The following is a 21,344-nucleotide window of genomic DNA, read 5'->3' as shown; positions in this document are numbered from 1 at the left end:
GTATGTGCACATGCATGTGTATGTGCACATATTCGCACCACACACACACACACACACACACACACGTTTTTCTAAGTATTGCTATATTTCCCTTTTATAAACCATGATACATTATATTATTATTTTCAGTTCAAAATACTTCCAGTTTTTCTTCTGACTTGATTTTTTAACTAGTGTCATTTTGAAGCATGTTTCATTTATAAGGATTCACATTTGTGCCACAACTCTTCATTCCTTCCTGCTAATTCAATGTCCCATCTCTGGTTTTGTCTCGGCAACCCAAAGGACTTGTTTCAGTATTTCTTATGTGGTACGTTGGCGGAACAACTACTTGCAATATGTGATTAGACATATTTTTGTTATTCATTTTTTAACACTCACTGTGTATTTAGTTTCCATTTTTTTCCTAAAATCTTTGAAAATGTCATTCCACTGCCTTTCAGGATCCATTGTTTCTGCTGAGAAATCAGCAAAGGTTGCATTAAGTATGTCCCTGGATATGAGAAATGGCTTTTCTTTTCCTGCTTTCTCTTTGTTTTTGTCATCTAAACAGTTGAGTTAAAAAGTATCTGTTTGTGGATTTCTTCCTACTATCCTGTTCCCCAGCTTGAAGAGTCTCTTGAATCTGTAAGTTAAGTTTGAATATCATTGTTCCTCTTTCCAAATACACCATTTCATGCATGGTGGCCTGCTCGATGCTGACCCACAAGTCTCTAAGTTTGTGTTTATTTCCTCTTTTCTGCCTCTTCTTCAGTCTGGGTATTATTATCAATTTATTTTCAATTGTGCCTTTCTTTTTTTTTCCATCTGGAATCTGACATGTGTTCTTTGCTGTGTTTTGGACATGAGGCTCTCCCTACCAGCTGCAGGAGACCTGTGCATTGACGTTTTGGATCCCCAGCACTCAGGACTACTGAGAGACGCCTGCATTGCAAAGTGCTGAGGTCATGAATGGGTTAATCTACTGACAAGTTCATACCATATGGGCAAGAGGATGCAGGACCTAGTTGGGGGAAGCAGGCCTGAGGTGAGTCTTTAAGCGTGTATCTTACCCTGGCTCCTTACTCTCTCCTCCTCCTCTCTAACCTCACCACAGAGTCACAGTAAGGCAACCGAGAAAACATGAACTCAACCTCTGAGACCATAAGCCAGAGTCAATGCTCCCTTCTTCAAGTTGTTCATTCTGGTATCCTGTGACAGCAGTGAGACGTTAACTGCCTCTAGCTGATCTGGTTTCCACATAAATTATTATACTTTCCAACTCCCAAATTTCTTCTTCTTGTAATAATTGCTTTTCTTCCTTTAGATTCTCTACTCACTGAATACTTGTTATTCTGCCTCTGCTTAATTCCTTAAATGTGGTTTCTTTTCACTACTTTTAATATATTTCCAACAGCCCGTTCAAAGTTCTTGTCTATTAAATCTAACCTCTAGAGGAACTCAGGGACCATTTCTATTGACTATTTTTTTTTACAGAGTATGAGTCAAATTTTCTTATTTACTTCTTTGGCTAATACTTTTTTATTAAGTCCTATGTCTTTCAGATAGCATATTTTAATAGTTCTGTATTCTGTCCACACCCACCTAAGGATTCTTGCATATTTATTTGTTCAGTAACTTCCCTGATCCAGGTCATTGAAGTCTGGCTCCTTCTAGCACCCAGCTGAAGGTCTCCCTGCTTGGATTCAATTCTTTTAAAACTTGGCTTCCTAAGGTCACCCTAATCTCTTCATATCACTGTATACATGTATGTGTGTGGGAGAGACAGAAACAGAGACAGAGAGAGATAGAGAGGTGTGCATATGTCTGCATATATGTTTGCCTCTATGTGTAGGGGCTCAAGTGCATATATCTGCATGTGTGTGAGGATGCCTAAGTTGACAGTGGGTATCTTCTTCAGTCACTCCCCAGCTTATTTACTAAAGCAGAGTCTCTCACTGAACATGGAGTTTGCTGTTTCAACTAGTCTAGCTAGCCAGCTTCTCTAAGGTATACTTATCTGTCTCCTAGTACAAGTTCAGGAGGTTTTTACATTCTGTTCCAGAAGTTATCAACATGTAGGTCACGATTCCACTGGATAGTGAATGACCCTTTCACAGGAGTTGCAATGTAGATATCTTACATGTTAGATAATATACTTATATATTTATATATTTATATTGTGAATTATAACAATAGCAAAATTACAGTTTTGAAGTAGCAACAAAGGTAATTTTATGGTTGGAGGTCAACACAACATAAGGAACTATATTAAGGGTCGTATCACTATGAAAGTTGAGAATACACACACACACACACACACACACACACACACACACACACACACAGAGAGAGAGAGAGTTTTATGCCATCTTCCCAGCCCCATATCTCCATATCTTAACATTCATCCAAGGATAAATTTGAGTTTATGCTCAAACACCTTCAGCCAATAAGATCTCCACTCTTCTGTCACTGGGTTTATGAGCTGGGAATGTTAACTTAAAATGCAGGACACCTTTAGGTCTTCCCTCAAATTGGAGGCAGTTTTCATCACTGTAACAAATACCTAAGACACAGCTCAGGAAGGAAGAGGAAGAGATCGGGCCGGGAACAAGATACCCCTCAGAGACATGCCACTAGTAACTTGCGTCACCCAGCGAGGGCTTCTCCCCTAAAATGTCCATCATTAATCAAAACAGCTTCACAAGGGGCTGGGGATTTAGCTCAGTGGTAGAGCGCTTACCTAGGAAGCGCAAGGCAGGCCCTGGGTTCGGTCCCCAGCTCCGAAAAAAAGAACCAAAAAAAAAAAAAAAACAGCTTCACAAGACTAAGCCTTCCATAAGGGAACATATGGCAGACATTTCATATTCAACCCATAACACTACTGGTGCTTACTTTCCTCTAGGTCCTCTTAGGTTGCCTCTCATACACACCTCTCTGCCTAAGGCTCCACTGGCCACTGAGATGTGGTGGTTCCGTAAAGTTTTACTTTTCTCATCCCACAACCAAATAGCTGATAAGAAGTATCTTAGGGGGGTTGGGGATTTAGCTCAGTGGTAGAGCACTTGCCTAGCAAGCGGAAGGCCCTGGGTTCGGTCCCCAGCTCCGAAAAAAAAAAAAAAAAAAAAGAAGTATCTTAGATGTGGAAGAATTTATTCTGGGTCACACGCTGAGGAAATATGGCTAAGTATTACAGCAAAGACATGGCGACTAGTGTGGTTTGTGGCTGGAATGTGAGGCTGCTCCCTAGGAACTCCATGAGTGAGCATGGCGTGTGGTCCAGGCTATAACCCCTAAGGCCTGCCCCACAGAGACCTGCTTCCTTTAGCTAGACCCACTTCCTAAAGGCTTTCCTTCAGAAAAGGCATGACAGGATAGGACCAAGCATCAAAAAAAGAAACAAGCATTTTGGGAACATTTTACATTTAAACCATGGTCAGCTAATGGTCAGCTCGTGATAAAAAATATATTCATTCTAACTCCAAACAACCCATAGTCCTCATTATGGCACATTTTAAAAGTCCAGCGTATCATAGTTGTAAGGTCTTATTAAAAGAAAAATTCCATGTTTCCGATACACAATGCCACAATACAAACATCACCATTCCCAAAGAGAAGAAAAGGAGGAGAGAACAGCAAGAAAGATCAGGCCAAAGCAAGACAAAAACCCAACAAAGGCACTGGGGATGTAGTTTGATTGAAACAGTGCTGGCCTGGCAGGCGTGAGCCATGGGTTTGATCCAGAGTACCACATAAACCAGGCATAGTGGCACATGATACCTCTGACCTCATCTCTTAGGAGGAGGAAACAGCAGAAACTCAGTCACCCCCAGTTACATGGTGAGTTTGAGACCATCATAGACCATGTGAGACTTTGCCAAAAACAAGAAGGAAAGAAGATAAAACCAGAACAAACACCAAACCCCACTGCTCCACGTTCAAATGTTGGGGGGTGGGGTAGTGGTATCATCTAGTCTTCAGCAGGCTTAAGTAGCCCCAAACCTCCCTTTGCTTGTGGCAGGCTCCACTTGGTTTTCACAGTTCCCCTAAATGGATGTTCTACTTATCCAGCATCTCCAATATCTTTGAGTATCCATAGCAACATAGGCTTCACTTCTTCACACATAGCAGCTCTGGAGTTCCATGTAGGGAACCCACAACTCATGCATGCTCGCCAGGCACTGTACCAATTGAACTACATCCCCAGCCCCTCTGTCAGATTTTTGTTCATGTTGTCTTGTTTTAATGGTTCTCTGGAGCCCTGGGGCAAGTTGCCCCGTATATATTATCTCCTGTATTTTCTGTACTTGAAATGCCAGTGCTGAGAGAGATGATACCAAGCTCCACTGCCAAGTTGGGAATGTAATCTTGTCCCCCCGGGATGATGGCTGCAGCAGCCTATGCATGCCTTTAAGGCTGAACCAAGGAAAACACTTCTCTAGACTTCCCTGCTTAAGCAGGATGCTGGGAGGTTCTTTGTGCAGTCAGTCTCTTTCCAAATGGGATGTTTTCAAAAGAGTTTGTATTGTTATACCCCGAAGCTCTAATCTTGCCTTTTTTCCAATTGTCCCAGGGCAAAGCTCACAGTTTTTCGTTTGCTTATGATTTCTAAAAGTTGCAGATGCTTGTCTAACCCACCCTTGTTTACAAGTATAAACTCTTCGCCAACCCATACACTTCCTGTGCATTTCTGCTTTGCATTTGCACTACAAATCTCACCAAAGAAAGAAGCAGTGACCATGCAATAAATAGCCTGTGTTCTACATCATCGTGAATGTTCTACGTCATCGTGGAATTCCCCTCCCCCCAAATAAATCAGTCTGTTACTTTTGAATTCAGCATCATTCAAGTTCTCAGGATTCAGGCAAGCAGATTCTTTATCAGAATGTAGCATGAGTGGCCCCTAGTCAAGTTTCCCAACCAGTCCTTATTCCCCTCTGTAACCTTGTGAGTTCAGCCTTCATTCTCAACACTTCTATCTGCATTCAGGTCTTCTGAACTCCATTGGAGTTGCCCCTCAAGCTCTGCTTGTAGGATCTTAGGGCTTCTCCAACCTGCATTCCAAAGTCTTCCACATACTTCCCCACCCATAGTCACTTAGTACCAGCGTTCTGCATTAGTTGCAAGATGAAAGGAGCTTAAGGAAGGGAGGATTTATTTTTGCCTCCCAGTTTGGGGAGATAAAGTCCTTCACATTAGCAAGACTGGCCCATGGCCATCCTCACAAGAAGCACACAGCTGCTAGCTTACATCTAAGTGGATTTGGAAAGAGAAGCAAGACAAGAAGTGAATGGTTCTACCAAGTTCAAAGTCAGCTCTCCAGAAATCCACTAACTCCAGTTAGACCCTGCCTCCCAAAGGTTCCACAACCTCCCAAAACAGTGCTGCCAACTGGACACCAACTATTCCAATACTTAAGCATATAGGGCATATTTTAAGTCTCAAAGAGACTCCAACAACTGTAAGCATGTATGTTCTTCATTTTCACTCTTTTTGCTAATATAAGTTAAAATAAAAGACAGATTACTGGGCTCCTGCTCTTCACTTAAGGATAAAAGCAGAAACATTTTTTCCACATTATTCTAGGATTTCTTCATTCTCTGGATAACCATATTGTATCTCATTTATAAAAGCAATATGACTTTTGAGCGCATATCTTATGTTATTATTTTGTTTTATTTATACCTTTCACGATTTCTAAAATGTATATAGCATATTAAGAATATTTCAACCCCTACTCTCCTAAACTCCTACAAGACACTCACATTTCCTTCTCAACTTCCTGTCTTCATGGCCTCTTTTTTTTTTTAGAACCCACTAAGTACAATTAGTGCTGCCTGTATGTACATGGGTATAGGGCCTTCTACTAGAGCATGGAAAACTTACCATGAGCCATATCCTCAAAAAAAAAAAAAAACTAACATTCCCTTCCCCAAGCATCCATCAACTGCCAATAACTGCTCAATTAAAGTTTCGTAAGGCTTCTCTGATGATGTTTTTGTTGTTGCTGTTGCTTTGTTTTGGTTTTGTTTCTTGACTATTCTATTGGGTATTTGACTATACCTCTATCTCTTATTCCACTCTGATCCTTTCCAATGCTCCGATACTAGGTAGGAGAAAAAGAAGGTTAAAGGGGAAATAGTGCGCAGACTCCTATCACCCAACAAAAAAGACTACTCCCTGCTGATTAAGGGCAAGTCCAACCTTCATTGTCAGGGTATCTCCAACTTCTTCTCTCTTTGCTCATGAGCACTTGACAAACTGAAATGACAGCAACTAGGAGGAGCAGGAGGACCATCAGGAGGAAGAACAGCAGGAGAAGCAGCAGGGGGAGCAGGAGAAGCAGCATGGGGAGCAGCAGCCTTCCCAGGCCATTTCAGGGCCCTCTCATTTATACCCTTTCCAGAGTCCCCTGGATGAAACTATCTGCAGCTGGTACATATCATGCTTCTGCTAGGGCATGAGGCAAATCATAATCACCTGCTGTGAAGCAGCCTCATATCACACACCTGGGATTAAAACAAAAACATATTCATGTAACATAACCAAGTTTTTAAAGAAACAAAACAGAAACTCTCACTACACCTCCCCTGTCTATGTTGGAATGTTTATTTGCTTGATCTTAAGCAGGTCTCGTGCAGGTGGTCGCAAGTGTGAGTTCATGAGCTCAACACTGTGTTGATATCCCCCAAAAAACATTATCCTCCAAAACAAAGAAACTTAGATCTCTAGCTTCTACAAAATCTCTACCCAATCCCCCACCCCAACCCCCGGTGTTCCCTGAGCCTTGTCAGTGAGGGCTTGTGATATGCATGTCCCATGTCCCATCTAGGGCTGAGTACTCCAGTCACTTACCCTGTGCACTTCAGCTAGCTCAGTCTCTGTTTTAACCACCATTCACTGCAAAAATTAACTTCTTTGAATAAGGGCGGAGAGCTATACTATAACCTATGGATATAGGAATAAGTACTTAGAAGGTTATACTATTTAGCAAATAGCAAAATAATAGTAATAGACCCCCTTCTAAAGCTTCCCAAACCTCCCTTCCTGGCCAGGTTTGTAGTACCAGGTTGGGCATGGCCTTCTGTTGCATGGACCTTAAATCCAATGGAAAAACTATCAGTCAACCTCCTCTACACACACACACACACACACACACACACACACACACACACACACACACACACACGACATATGTGCCACTGTTACACCAATGAGTACATCTTGTCAGTATTTTTACTGAAGAATCATACCAGGAGATCTCTACAAATACTGTGTGAAGGTAAGCAAATCTCTTCTGGTACTAATGCTCCCCCAAGCCTTTGTTTGTTCAGCTGGATAGGACAATGTGATTCTCACCATCGTTTTCTCAGTCTGCTCACTCCAGGTCCAGAATCACCAATGAGTGGTAAGAATGGTAAGATTAGAAGCCAGAGGACTTATCCACCTTCCCAGCCCAGGGGACATAGGAGTTTGCTCCTTACCAGCTTGTCAGAATTTGCTATCTGCATCTCCTACTCGCCTGTGGATTCATTTCCTGATTCTCAGTTGGAAAAAAGAAAGCAGGTCCTTCTAATATTGTGTTTTAGTCAACATTGTATCAGTGTGAGAAGTTACCTGACATAAATAATTTAAGGGAGGAAAGATTTACTTTGGCTCACAGCTTCAAGAATCTGGCTCAATACTTTTTAGGCCTGTGACAAATAAAAAAAAAAACTACATATATATATATATATATATGTGTGTGTGTGTGTGTGTGTGTGTGTGTGTGTATGTATAGTCTTCAACATAGGAGCCTTATAAAAGGATTATTCATTTCCAGATCTACAGTGTACAGTATGTATATATAATATATATATTATATATACTATATATATGATAACAGGAAGCACAGTAGGAGAATTTGCTCTGTTTGTTGTTCATCCCATGACAACCAGGAAACAGAGAGGAAGATGTACCAGGAAAATGGATACCCCTACTGGTCCTACCTTCCAGTTTCTACCCTCTCCCAATAACAGTATCAAACTGTGCAACCACAAATTAGTTAATTCAGTGAATGGTTAGATAAGCACTCATGGTCCAATCACTTCCCCCAAACCCTATCTCCAAATATCACACTGGGAACCAGGCCTTCAATGTAGAAATCTTGGAGGATACTTCATTTCCATATCACAATATATGGACAAAAATGTGCTAGGATTTTTTTTACCCTTATTATAACAATTTTTAAAGAAACGTGCTGTTCCTTCCTTCTGGTAACTTGGTTAAGGTTCCTGTGTAGCAAAGACATTTAATGAAGACAGACTTCATTTTTTCTTTAAGGACGCATCCTTACCATAATATTGACAGGTGAGTCAAGGGTACCACATTTTGTTGTCCACTCACCACTGTCTCACTCGAGAGTGGATGACCATCTCCAGGACCATCAAGCCCTAGCTGGCACTGGGACCAGTGCATTATTTTGTAGAATACTAATGTTTTCTAGGTGGCCTGGAGAACACAGTGGCACAGTAGATACATGAACTGGTAAGTGATCTTCTATATCATCGAGAAAGATCTACCCAGGGATTAGATTTCTAAGCTTAAATTGCAAAAAAAGAAAAAAAAAGATGCCTCTTTATCAACATAAGGTCAAGCCTCCTATCGGGATCAATGTCTCCATTTGCTCAGAACATTGACTCTGTCCCTTAAGACAAAGGCATTTGTATGGGCAGCACAGACTTAAACTCTCATAGAGTCCGGTATTTATTGGAAGTATTATTAAGATCTCCACATGCTGAGGGCCTCTTATCTGCCTCTGTCCCCCAACGTCACACTCCCCAAAACTATCCCGTGAACAAACTGGTCCTCCTCTGCCCTTCAGCTGCCTCTCCTTTCCGCACTCCTTTAATTGCGCTTGTTTTTGAAGTCTGCAGAATTTATTATTCAGAAAACAACCTTCTCTGCAATATCAACCTTAATTAACTGTTCTTTTTCTATTGCCTCCCACCCTCCACTTCATGCATTTGAATTAAGGCACTCCAGAGCCCCTGGCCAGCAACCCCTCCCCCATCACAGACCCATCAGAGTCTACCAGCCAACCATGACCAGATAAGGGAAAATGGAATTCCTTATCTCTGCCTGCCAATGTGAAAGGGTCAAGGTTACCAAGGAGAGACTTTCCAAAAGGAAAGAGAGGAAGAAAGAAGCCAAGCCTCCCTGGTATCCATGGCAACGGGAGGTTGAATCATGGCACAGGCATCCCAAGAGCCTGGCCCGCTTAGCTCTGTTGACATCTTTCCACTTCATTAGCCTCTTTATCAAGTGATTCTGCATGGGAGTGAGTGTATTTTGGTGTCAGGGTGCACTGTAGATGATTCAAAATCAGACTGACCTTTTCCACCAATCCCAGTGCTTCGGTGACCACAGACACCTGCACCCCCTCCTCTGGCTTCTTTAAGAGTTGCCAGGCTCTTCAGTCTTTCTAATCAAAGCTCTGTCGCCAGGAGGCTGGGAGGTACCCCTATCCAGAAGCCCAGGAAGCCAGGACCCCGGCTGTCAGCAACATATAGCACCCAAGCCAGGAGGAAGATTAATGGCTTTGCACATAGAAAATGGATAAAATGGGCTCCCAAAAGACAATAAACATGGGGTGGACTGCAGAAAGACTCTGACAGTAACAAATACTGACTGACATTCCATTGTGCTCCCCTTCTAGATGACTCCAAGCTGCCAGCAGAAACACAGATGCATTTAATAAGTGCTTCGGAGAGACAAAGGGGCCTTTGGGGGTTGAGATTGATCTCCATTGCACGAGAGTGCACTCCAGTGTTTGTGAGTGTGAAAGGGACTGTCTGCATTCAATAGCTCGCCCCTTGGAAATCCAAAGAGCATGCTGTAATTTCCCAATCTTAGCTCCATTCTTCAGCCAATATGTCACTGATAGGCTCTCTGAGCCATTGAAAAATCTCCTGCAAACCAAAAGCTAGGGCTGAAAAGGAATCAACTAGGGGATATAGAATTCTCCTCAGAAGACTGGTCTCTCTTTCAGGAACCCTATCCAGGATTGTGTCAAGGGAAGGGACCTTCTGAAGTGACCTTGACTCCAGAAGCACATTCAACCAAGAGCAGGCCAGGTCAGTGAGATTAATATCCAGGAATTGCTGGGGAGGAACCAGGAGCTTTGTTTTCTTTTGTTTCCAAATTAACCTACAAATGTTGGTATTGTGAAAGCCAGGAACTTGGTACTAGGACACAATGCTGGCAGTTTGCTCTCTCTTTAGATCGTACATCACCCACTAGAAAGAACTAGACTAGGAAATGGCTGGCTTCTGCTAATTCTCTCAGGACTTGAGACAAGAGAATCTTCCCAACACCCCTTCTTCTCATTCCCCCACCAACCCCATCCCATACATACAGAGCATTTCCTCCTGTATCAAACCCCATTTACTCCACGCCATTCCCACCATGTTTGCCACCCTGACTCTGAATGTAAGCAGAGCTAGTATCCCCTGCCCAGTGAATGCAATGGCCTCCTCCCGAGACCTCAGACTTATTCCTGTCCTGTCTATTCTTGAGAAAAGTGATACGATGTGCGGTCCTCGGCCAGCAGCAGTCACTGTCCTTGGAAACTGCTTAGAAATGCAAATTTTTGGGCCCTACTCACAACTCCAATGTGCCAACATATGAGTCTCCTTGAGCCTTAGAATGGACTCCTCAAGATCTCCATGCCCCTGTCTCATCGTCCCATTCCTTGGAGAGTATTTGCTCTCTAGTAACACCCCATCCCCAGCCCTGTCTGCTACGTCCAAGTACAGTGTGCTATGTCACACTTCCAGCCTCTCAGAGATCATCCCTTCTAGCTGGAAAAGTTTTATGGCTAACTTCACTTGTAAGGCTAAATTCATCTGAGTTGTCTCAATTAAAACCTTCAACACGGGGATGAAGAGATAGATGACTTGGGGTTGGGGGAGAGGGGTAGAAGCGCAGACTGCTCTTGTAGAGGACCAGGTTCATTTCCTGGTACCCATATGAGGCAACTCACATTGCCTATAACCCCAGCCCTCAGGGCTCCAACACCCTTTATCTGGACTCTTCAGTCATCTTCATATACATGCATATAAATGTATGTGTATAAATACATATGTATTATACAAACATGCATAACTTAAAATTTTAAAAGTTCAATCCCTCCAAACACATCCTTTTTAAAAAGATGTCACTGACTTCTCCCACTTTAAAGCTAGGGAAAGTTTTTGCTTTTTGTTTTTTGTTTTTAAATTGGGCTGGAGCAATGGCTCAGTAGTTAGAGCACTTGTGGCTATTACTGAAGACCAGGGATCAGATCCCAGCACCTCCATGGTGGCTCATGAACATCTGTGACTCTATTTTCAGGGCATCTGATGTCCTCTTCTGACTTCTGCATGCCCAGATGGACTGTGATGGTTTTTAGAATGGACAGAGAGATAGATGGATAGAAGACTGGATCTTAATACATAGGATATGGATCTTCATGTGTTATAGTGTTCTTGATGCATACGATTCTACTGTTATAGCATTGCTTTGGCATAGAAAAAGGAAAATCAACTGTTAAAAAGAAAAAAATTAATGGACTATGTAAATGACTAATTAAATCCGGAAGGGGTGAGTATCCCATACCATTGAGTTATGCAACATGTAGTTTTCTTTAGCTGTTTCTCGTCTTTTCATCATGGTGACAACATATCCGAGAAAATCAACTTTATTTATTGGGGCTTGTGGTTTCAGAGGACTTAGTCCAGGCCGGTCTAGCTCCACCTTTTGAGACCTGTGACAAGGTAGAACATCATGGCAGGGGATGGATGGTACAGCAAAGTCACTCACTTCAAGGCAAAAGAAAGCAATGAGAGGAAGAAGGGGCTGGAGACCTGCCGGCCTTTACAGAGTCGTGTCCCTTCTGGGTGACTTTCATTGGTGAGCCACGAACAAACGTCAACTCACTCCAAACATGGCACCAAGGACAGGCCAAAGCAAAGACTCCGCCATAGTCAAGCCCGGTAAGCCAGTGAGTGTATTGGGGTTACTTACAGGAGTACAGATAAGAGGCTACTTACGTGAACGAGGCCAGCTTAAGGCAACAACATCACCAAAAAATCCCACCAATAATGACTCACCAAAGCTGAATTCCTGGAGCTCATGGACAAGATGTGTGGGTAGCCTGCTAGGTCACAGCAGCCTCTCTCCCCAGCAGTCCTTATTAAGTAGATAACCTTGGAGAAGGAGGATCCTTAAAATCTTTTAAGTTTCAGGTTCAAAGGCTCAGGAAGACTGAACCACCAACCAAAGAGCAGGGAGGGGCTGGACCTAGATGTCCTACACATTTGTAGCAGATTTGCAGCTTTGTATTCACGTGGGTCCTCCAGCGACTGGATATCCCAGGGTGTGTGGTACCCAAGGGGAGCTTCCCCTTCTCAGAGGGAAAGGGAGGGATAATGGGGGAAGGGTTTGTAAGAGCGGGACTGGGAGGAAAGTAAGGACGGGGCACGATCAGGATGTAAAGTGAATAAATAAATTAATGAAAAAAATTTTTTAAGTTTTAGGAAGTTCTCAAGACTTGTGAATTGTTTACTTCCTGAGCCTCCCTCGCTGATGAGATGTTTCAATTGAGGGCATATTGCTTCATAAGGGTCCACAAGGACCTAACTTCCTTCCACTATACCATACCTCCTAAAGTTTCCATCACCTCTCCAAAACTCATCAGCTGGAAGTCATCGCTTCAGCACGTGACCTTTTAGGAAACATTTAAGATTCAAAACACGGCCTGTCTGGAAGCCTGTGCCAAAGTAATGTTGACAAGGGAAAAAACTCTGGATTCAAGGTCTCCCGTGGAACATAGTGGCTAAGGTGTCTCCCACGTGATAGAATCCTTGCCACCCACCATTTTTCTATTATAAGTCAATACCTTATAGCACCAAAAACTACAGGCACGTGCTTCTATTAAGCAAATGCCCCCACTGCATACCATAAGGAGTAACAATCTTAGGATATCATCCCCATGCATAGGGATGCTGAGGTCACTAAGAAAGGCACGTCTCACACTGACAACGGATGGTACAGTGCTTAGCTTAAATGGAGAAGCAGGGCAAGATCAGCTTCTGTAGCTACCACTGCTCCCTGAAAGTCATCAAGGCCATCATCACAACTAATGCAAGGATATGTTTGGCACATGCCTCCCCCCCCCCCCACACACACACACACATACGCATGCACGCATGCATGCACTTACTTCAAAATAAAGACATTCACGTAAAACCCCAAGACAAAGCTTACTCCAAAATCAGGCACTCAGGCAGGCCGTGAAGACTTCGAAATGTATCTGAGAGAAGGTTTCAGGCCTAAAACACACTCATATGGAACAATGCAAAGATTAACAAGGCTTATACCTGGCTGCACCTCCCAGAAGCTCTAACATGGGGGTGGACATCTTCTCTTTACATCACTGCAATGCTATTCTGTATATTACTAGCGGGAGCCTAGACTTTCACCTCAGAAATCCTTAAAGATTCTGTCTTCATACGCCGGAAGCCAAACTTCAAGATGAGTGACTGAAATTCCTGGTGACACGCTGGAGCTGCAAAGCCTACTTCCTGGTCCAGTCGCCCTGTTAGGATTCTTGACTCCAGCTCTCATTCTAATTCCCCAGCATCTGCTCACTCTCCAATAGCTTCCTTTTCGATTTAAAATACAGAGTTGGTTTCTGTTGTCTGTAACCATGAGCCCTGACCGATACATGTTCTGATTATGCTAGGCTGACAGATGGATGCCTTTTCTCTTTCCAACCGTCTTCAGAAACTGCAGAAGCTCTCTCCGTCGCCTGCTGTACCAGTCAAGGTTCTTTGTGGTGGACAAAGCAACTCTCCCTAGGAGAAAAGAAACGTAATGAAACACGCTGACCAGTCTCTGGCAATGCCTTTGGGAAGCCCCGTGAGCAGGGGGAAAAAAATAGAAAAAAAAGTATCATCTTCCACACCGCTTCCTGAGGGTCCCCGCCATCAGGCCTCTGACACAGGAGCCACCATCCACACTGTGCACCAAGTGTTTCTGCCAGCAGTGTCTGTCTCTGGACATCAAATGCCTTTCCCCAGCTACCAGAGTCCTCTGCAAAGCTGCCTCCTAGTCTCAGTGGCCTCTTTACTTGAGCCTGAGCCAGGAGCTTCTGGCTAGAAGTACCTCAGGTCTTCAGTTTCTACAACACTTGTGGTGTCCCTCTTGAGAAGAAAGAGACTCAGGAGATTGAGGAATTCCCCAAACATAGAAAGGAAGCTGGTGGCCAGTGGCTTGATTAATGTCCTATTCCCATTAAGAGGCTCGAGCACATCTGCTTGTATTAAAAAAAAACACCTTGTGCCCAAGAAATCCTTCCTGGAAGTTAATCTAACTCCCACCTCCAACCCTTCTCCAATGTTACCATGTGTTACCTTTAATGGAAGTCTACCTGAGCCAGGCATCACCTTCAGAGCTAGACCCTTCCAATACATCCCCTGCTCACTGTTCTCTCACATTGGTTATGGATACGTCGGTACCCAGAGAACAATTCTTTTCATCTTCATTCTGTATGGCTCCTTGAAGCCATTTGATTCCAAAGGGAGGGAGCAAGGGAAGGGGGGGAAACGGAAAAAGAGCCCACAAAATTCCAAGGTTTTATTTGAAGTGTGGTTGTTACTATTATTTCATAAATAAGTAAAAATGCATGGCACAGCCTTGAAGGGCTTTCTTGGGAGCGTACTAGTGATTTTCCAGAGTTTTCTGTAAAAAGGAAAACGTGAGCATCCAACCAGATAGTTGCAGAACGGTGGCTATATACAGAAACTCACAGAGCTGGCTTTCAACCCTTGTGATTTTCAGAGAGGCAAGAATTCTATCATGTGGGAGACAGGACCTTAGCCACTACGTTCCATGGGAGACCTTGAATCCCGTGGTTTTTGCCTTGTCAACATTACCTTGGCACAGGCTTCCAGACTGGTCTTCAGAAACAGGTAGTGTTTTCCAGCCCCATCCACCTGCCCTAACCAGGCCCTTCTGGAGGCATCCGAGGTCTAAAACATTCAGAAAAACTAGCCTTACAGTATTCTGGAACTGATGACACCTTAAACATAAGACAGGGAATCAAAGAAACTCTCACACTGTCAGTTCCTCCCTCTCATATCCAACTGTCCCTGGGGCTCATTCCCAGCCCCCTTGTACTGATCTCTAGAAATTTTAAAATGGAAATACCAACTTAAGAACCAATTTTGGAACTTTCATTAACTTCATACTGGAAGTCAACCCAGCAGACCCCTAACAGCCAGAGTTTGGCAGTAGAGTAAAATTAATTTGAAGTAAATATAATTTGAAGAGAACGGTTGGGGGAAAAAAAGAATACTATTTTCTAAAAGCTCACTTTATTTTATAAAAGGCCAGAGTGGACACCACTGGGTGCAAAAGAGGCCATCTGAGTACATTAAAAGAATGGAAATAGCCCTCCTTTCTTTCAGGCTCAGTCAAACAGCCCTGCCTCAGAAAGTCTTCCTTCAAACTCCAAGATTGACTGAGGTACCTACCCCGTAGGAGTTCACAGTACTTTGAGGCTCCTTGTCGACTACTTCCTTCTTGACAGGGGTGAGCTCTGGGGAAGGCAAGTCCCAGTACATCACCAGCATGCAAGGAAAGGCCTGGCTGGATTGCTCTTAGTTTAGGGAGGCCGCCTCAAATATGGTCAATCTACCTTAATGAATTCACAAGCCACGGTTGAACCAGGGCCCGTTAAGCCATGGTGACCTTTCAAGATCTACTGATCCCCGTAATCCTAAAACTTGGAGAAATCTGATGGGGTCAACAAGGTGAGAAGATGTAAGAGTCTCGCCAGTCAGCCAAGGAAACCAAGTCTTAGAGCGGCAGCTTCAGGAATGGTAAAGAGAACAGGTAGTGACAAGGGCTAGGACACATACCACAGGGCTAGCTTTGTAGAGCTGGCACTGTTCACGCACGTATTTCAGGCCCACGTTTCCCAACAAAATTTTATGTATCTGCTTTTATACTTCATATGAATGAGGAACGTACCCATGGTCTCTATCAATGTATACATTAACATATATGAAGAAGGGGTGCTAAGGCTGTCCTTGCAGAGAGGGGAGGGCTGTATTCATGTGCCCCCACCAGACCCGAGACTTTTAAGGACATCTAACCTGCTGCCTAAATCGACTTCTCCCACTCACTACCTTTCTCTTGGCTCATAAAATAAAATCTTCCAGCCAACCCTACCGTAGACACCCACAGACTTCAGCAAGAATTCACAGCAGGTGCCCCAAAGAAGGAAAACTGAAACAGACTGAACACCCTTCCTTACCCACCCCCAAAAGCTCCTTATGTGGGCCTCACTGGCCACAGTCGGTTTGGGAAGCCGCTATTGATTTCTCATGGGCAAGGTAACTAAGGAAATCGAAAGAGTGGGGAGGGGGGGTGGGATTCGCGCAGGCCAGATGGAGGCAGATATCTCATCTCTCGGTGTTATCTTCTTCCACAGTTCAAAAATCAATTAGTGATGAATTTCTCTGGAAACTTCTTAAACAATGTTATTTCATTAAAGATCTGTACAAGTGCCATCAGATTTGCTTTCCAGGTGTGAATGAGAAAATTAACCTCCTCCCTGTACTACTTACTAATCCTCCTTGCTAGCATCACATCCGTCTACACAGTGTCTAGTACCAGCTAAACTGGAGCTGGTGAGGAGCACATAATCGCCCCCCACCACCCCTTTCCCCCCCAGCAACATAAATGAAAGCACAAAGCAGGGAGGATGGAAAACGTGGGCACCTCCTGGAACTGGAACAGGAGACAAAACAAAGGAAAAACCCAGAAGCCAGGGAGAGAAACTTCAGAAGACAGATTTTTCATGGCTGTTGCCAGCAAATAACAAAGGCGAGAGCTGGAAAAGGAATAAAAGACTTTTTTAAAGGGTCCGGGAGAGAATCTGGGGCCAGCCTGTTGCCACAGCAATGTACTTTGTAAGAAAAGTCCAGTCTGTCTGTCTGTCCATCTAGATCAACATGGACCGTGGACGCCCTACTGGAGAGGACCCAAGATGCTGGGTGAAGAGGCTCACCCTGGTCTGGTCAAAATGCCTGGCTGACTTCACTGCATACATCTTCCTTCCTCTTGCTTCCCCCAACAGAGGGAGATGAACCCTAATTAATTCTGACTAATTTGCAGGAAGGCCTGCTGAACAGACAGTCGGAAGGTGCTTGTAAAGAATTCCATTTTATCACTTCCATTTACACGTAGTGAAAGGAGCTAAGTCTGCCTTTGATGAATAGATAAAAATGATCAGGAGTTAGCTCATTAAAGGACGATTTAAAAATAAATTAACTAACATTTTTAATCGATTGAATCAAAATCTCTTAAAACTGCACTGTGACCGGCAGAGAAGATAAGCAGGTTGTCGTCCCCCCCCCCCCCCCATGTCCTCCGGGGCTGCGCAGTCTGAATAGAAAGGACAGATCAGTAAGCAAATGCTTGCAACATCATAATGGTTTTGTGATCAGAAGTCAGTTAAGAGAAGTGGGGTAAAGAAAGGGGATGGCTTACCAAGAGGGAGCAGCCTGGCAGGACCAGGAATCACGTGACCACTCCAAGCACAGACATCACCATTTTTCTCATTTTAACTTCATAGTGCCACGTGCATTTTCTGAATGGGAAGGTGCTGTTACTTTATTCCATCAAGGATGAAGTCAGCACCCAAATGACTCCCCGACCCCAACTGATAAGAAAGGAGAGCCAAGGTATCTGGACTCCAGATTCTGCACCCCGTTTAGGAACGAACAGTTCACATGCAAGTGGCTGGTGTTCAGAAACCTCGGGAAGCAGGGGCTGGCCCAAGGATCCCTGTGCAGAGCTTGGAGCAGCCCTGCTCTGTGCTCACACTGGTGGGTACTAAGAGACCCTGATGACGCTGTTTCTAGTGAATAAATGGCCACTCTCCTTTTACGTCCATTTGCCCTCGAGCTCCTGAGTCTCGCGTCCAGGGATGGAGCACAGATTATTCAGCCGTACGTCTGAATATCCTTGAATGTATCAAAATTAGAACTGGGTGCATATCATCATGACGACCACAACCAACATGACCTTTATCCACTGAGGTCCTGGGGATCCAGTTACGGGCTTATCGTGGAAGGAGGTCAGTGGGGCTGGGGAGCTCAGTGGAAAAGGGCAGACATGTGAGCAAAAGTTTTCTACTTCCTTGCATGTCTAGAATTTAAGATATCTTAAGTCCCAGACCAAGCTCTGAGACCCTACTGGGAACAAGTCCTCCGCCCCCTGACTGTTGGAAACATACCTCTCTCCCCCATTATTGAAAGGTCAAGCCTTCTTTTTCATCCCATGGGAACAGCGTGGCTCAGGGGCTTGTCTACAACAGGGGCTTGTTTTGATGAATACACACTGAAATGTTTTGATGATGCTTTATTCCCCCTGTTGTGGTCGCAAGATCGCCTCTAGATATGACAAAGAAAACATTTTGAAAAGACAGAAAATGTCTCCCCATATACAGCACATTTGCAGCGATTGTCCTGATTCTTGACTCCTTGTCTATAAACCTGAAGCTGTTGTGGGTACCTGCACTAATCCACTGCCCTGTGTAGAACATCCTGATGCCCATGAAAGGCAAGGTCCCTGCAGGTTACACTCAGGCTTCCAGAGGCCCAATGCCCATCCTTCTGGTTCTTGATGAACAGGCATATAGCTTGCCCCACCCACAACCCTCTTCCCTCCCAGTGAGGACACTGACTAGGAAAAGGCAGAATTTAAATAATCCCACAGGAAGGAAATCAACATCTCTTAGAGACCAAATTCTAGGACCAGAGTGGAAACTGAACATTCTAGAAGTGATAATTGGTCTCATTTATCTAAATTTAGAAGGTCTGGAAAGGGAAAGAGTAACTATTAAGACGTGTTATTTAGAAGATAAGCCTTTAATCAAAGAGATGAGTCAAGCCCAAACTCAAGCCAAAATCCTGTTCAAATCAGGGGTTTCAAATCTCTGTTCCTTTGGGGATAAAAGTCAGATCGTATTTAACTTGAAAATAAATAAGAACTTTTGCAAGAATAAGCTCTACCAACAAAAATAGGCCATCTGATAACCACTGCTGGGGGGAGGGGGAGGGGAGAGAACACAGAAAGCCATTAGTTGCAAATCAGAAATGTTTTTAACAAAAATGTCGCCTGCGCGCCAAGAGATAGCAGAGCTCTGTGAGCTGACGGTACTTTCCGATCCCCAGAGAAATTATCCAGATCAGGTGGATTAGGTGCCAACTACCCTGCTCTCCCGTATCCACAATAACCCCAGACGGCTTTATTATACCCCTACTTCTCTCAGCCTCAGTCTACTGAGCAGCAAAGTAGGATGCGTAGCTGCCATTCCCCTATCTTCGGTTCAGTTTAAGAAAAGCTCCCCTTGCGTGCCTGCCCCAAGCCTGGGACCGGTGGTGAGGAGGAAGGAGACTCCCTCACTGGCATGTCCTGTCTAAGAGTGGTAGCAGACAGGTACTGAAGCCTAAAGACGGAGTTTAGAGGCCTCAACTGCTCCTAAAACAGGTTAGGGACAAAGTTGAATTTGCAGGGGAAAGGAGGAAGCCATCACCATCAGAAAGGAACGTCAAAACAATGGAGAACGAGCTGGGGAGATGGCTCTGAGGGAAAAGTGTCTGCGGTACAAAGACCTGCATTTAGATTTCCAGCCCTGGCATGTGGAGGTAACCCCAGCCTTGGAAGCAGACAAAAGGATCCTGAGACTTGCTTCCAGTCAGTCTAGCTGAGTGGTGAGCTCTAAGTTCAGTGAGTGGTCTTGTCTTAAAAACAAAGTGGAGTCTCATTGAGGACATCTTAGAGCACTCAGCCTTGCTCACACATGCTGAGCAGACGTGCCTGGTGCTTCTACTGCTCTCTAGTTTTCAGTCACGCCTTCCTAGGCTGTTCAGACTGGCTTTGAAATCTCTCTAGAGCTCACACAAGGGCTCAAATTTGCAATGTTCCTGCTTCAGTCTCCCTAGTGTCACCAAGTCTGGTTGGATTTGGGTTTTTTGAGACAGGATTTTATCTTGTAACCCAGACTATCTGGAGCCTGGGATCCCCCTGAATCTGCCTCCTAGGTTCTGGGATTAGAGGTGTGGGCCGCTAGGCTCAACTATTTTGATGTGTTATAACAATAATTTTAACAAAAAGGCTAAAAAACAAACAAAAATAAGCATGCCTCTAAAAAAGTTTTTTTTTAAACATTGTGAAAATCACTGCACACAACCTCAGTTAATAATGATGGTCTCACGTTGCAAGGTCTCAGAGCACAGCCAGCAGGACCCTGAGTAGGGTGGTCCCAGGAAAAGGTAAGGATCTCTCAAGCCCCTTATCTCTCTAAAACTTGACTTATAGTCACTACACACATACTAAAAGTGCCTGCCGAGGGTCTCTCCCTGTCAGTGTACCCTTGTGTCAAGTGACCCTCTAGGTCATCAGTTCTCAACCTGTTGGTCTTAACCCATTTGGGGGTTGAATAGCTCTTTCATGGAGGTCTCTCATATCAGACATCCTTCATATCACATATTGACATTATGATTCATAACAGTAGCAAAATTATAGTTATATAGTAGCAATAAAAATAATTCTATGGTTGGGGGCCAATACAAGGTGAGGAACTATACTAAAGGGTTGCAGCATTAGGAAGGATGAGAGCCACCGCACTAAGCGCTCTCTGTCTGGCACACTTTCTAGGATGAGCTCAGCGTCACCAACTGCTGCCTCTTGAAGAAGTTCAAAAGGATAATAATCCTTGGGTCTTCCCAAAGACGGGTAGACGTGGAGGGTCCCAAGAGCTGGGAGAGTCCACGTGCACACGCGTGTACTGCACAAGTGTGTACATAAGGAATGTCTGGACGAGGCCTGACTAACACTTGCTACCGTGAGATTGCTTTGTTGGTCATTACTTCTACCCACTGAGCCTCTGGGAAGTGTGCGTCTTCTAAGATACAAGAATTAGAGTTGGAAACTAGGTCAGCAGCCAAGAGCAAACGTCTCTGTGTTGCCGTGGAACCTCTCGGAGTCTTTCCTCACTCCTCCTTATTCTCCTTTATGACATATGTCACAGTCTGATGATACGTTATGTGCCTGTGTCTCTGCTCATCTCCGACTCAGAGAACCATTGAAAGGGTAAAAGATTCTATACATCATAGCATCTGGAGAGTCTAGCCTGATAAAAGCGAGGTCTCAGTACACACAAATGGGATGAACCGATATAGGAGTGCACTAGCATCGGCTAGACACTGGGTAGTGTTTACCGACTCTGAGGAAGAGGAGGAGGCAGAGGAGGAGGAGGCACAAACAAG

The sequence above is a fragment of the Rattus norvegicus genome, chromosome 8, assembly GCF_021556685.1.
Source record: "Rattus norvegicus strain SHRSP/BbbUtx chromosome 8, alternate assembly SHRSP_T2T, whole genome shotgun sequence".
Classification (NCBI taxonomy): Eukaryota; Metazoa; Chordata; class Mammalia; order Rodentia; family Muridae; genus Rattus; species Rattus norvegicus.
The sequence above is the reverse complement of the archived record's forward strand: the minus strand, read 5'-3'. Positions refer to the sequence as shown.